This window comes from Penaeus monodon, chromosome 30 (genome assembly GCF_015228065.2).
Source record: "Penaeus monodon isolate SGIC_2016 chromosome 30, NSTDA_Pmon_1, whole genome shotgun sequence".
In the NCBI taxonomy this organism is placed as follows: domain Eukaryota; kingdom Metazoa; phylum Arthropoda; class Malacostraca; order Decapoda; family Penaeidae; genus Penaeus; species Penaeus monodon.
This window is the reverse complement of record NC_051415.1, coordinates 17,320,085-17,321,713: the sequence shown is the minus strand read 5'-3', so window position 1 is coordinate 17,321,713 and position 1,629 is coordinate 17,320,085. Positions and strand designations below refer to the sequence as shown.

The 1,629-nt window shown below is 32.0% G+C and overlaps 1 protein-coding gene across 1 annotated transcript in view; it reads right to left on the bottom strand.

Annotated features, from left to right (window-relative positions):
• Positions 1-152: 152 nt before the first annotated feature.
• The window catches only part of LOC119592572 (E3 ubiquitin-protein ligase RING1-like), a gene marked incomplete in the record, with an annotated part of 11,586 nt that continues 10,109 nt past the window's right edge, over positions 153-1,629 (bottom strand). Inside the window, 1 exon segment of the mRNA XM_037941451.1 lies at positions 153-1,629.

Sequence of the window (1,629 nt, the reverse complement as noted above, 5' to 3'; positions counted from 1 at the left end):
AGATAAGCATAATGTGGAAGCAGCAGCATTATACTGACATGCTGCTGTGCCAAATCCTTCTCAGATTTGAAATCCATAAAATAGTAACCTTTAGCCAGTGTACATGTACAACACTGTCTGAGCAGAAGTTTATGGGAAAGAAGAGAAAGTCAAACCTAAATTGTATTTTATTGTCCTTCTTTTCTAGGATGACATAAGAAAGAACCTGCCGGCATAAACAGCTAAACTGTACACAAGCCAAGACACTAACACCAAATGCTCCTACACACTGTTATTTTCAGCTTTTATTTTTATATCCTACAAGGATTTGTCATATGTAAAAGAAGTTAGACAAATGCATGGGAGAACTATTCAAGAATTTCTTATTAAACCCTTAAGGGACTGAAAGAAGCTGAACCTCACATTCATTTTGGCTATACTTTTATCCACTGCTGAATCATACACCCATATAATCATATATATAAAATGAATTGTGGAATACTCTTCCCTTATTTTAAGCATCAAATCCTTGCACCAAAACTACAGCTTTGATTTAAACGTACACAGGAATAAAATAATATACAAGGATGTTGTACATTGTTTCACGGAAATGGAGTACAAGATCTTTATAACTGGGATTAGTTTACATACATATGCCAAAATATAAATAAGGGCAAATACAAAGTAGTGGTATATACAAACAATTTAACTCTGGCAATTTCCAAGAATCTATTGTCAAACCTTTTTACTATGTGATAGGCCTGTTTCTAAATATAATATCCATTCACACATTCCTCAAACCTTCCTTTCAGCTTTGTTATTATTTCAGATTGTTTAAGGTTTTCAGTTCAGAATACAGTTGCAGACATAATAGTCAATAAGTGTTTCATGTTATTTTGTCAAATAAAATTTCCTCAAACTTCAGTTGAAGTGGACTTATGTTCTGCGGAATGACCATGCTAATATCTCCTGAAGGACAACAGTAATGATATGATACAGTTATAGATAATAAACAAATAGACAGTCCAGAAAAAAGATAATGTGCATCATAGTCAGTGGAATGATTATTACAGACTGAGCCTACATGAATCATCTCTCTAACTGGGAAATATAGTGACATAAGACTTAAAACTGGTATGGATTTTTATCAAACAAATAAAGCAAGTGTAAATTACTAATAAAATCACAAGCAATGAGATCATTATTTGTGTTATTTCAGTCATTGTTTTCATGTTAAAAGAGTTTGTAATATATGAAAATGCAGATGTCAAACATTTTAAAGCAAAATTCTGACCTAATGATATTACTTCAAGCTTTGTAAATTCATAACAGGAAGTGATTAAAGATAAATTTATTCCCATTTGCAAACAAATACAAATATAATGTCACTATATTTGTCTGACAAAAATCTCCAGATCCCAACGTCTTACCAATCCATCCTTGTGCAAGATGTCTCTAGTGAAATGTGAGTTATGATGGACTGTCCCATAACCAAAATGTTACCACAAAGAGCTTAAGATGAAATTACTCTATATTCTAGATTAATGATTCTTACTGTACTGAGTGACACCTTAAATACCTCTCTTCATAGCCCAAAGCTTTGTCACCTTAAATTAATTAACAAGAATAGTCAAAGACTAATCATATCTT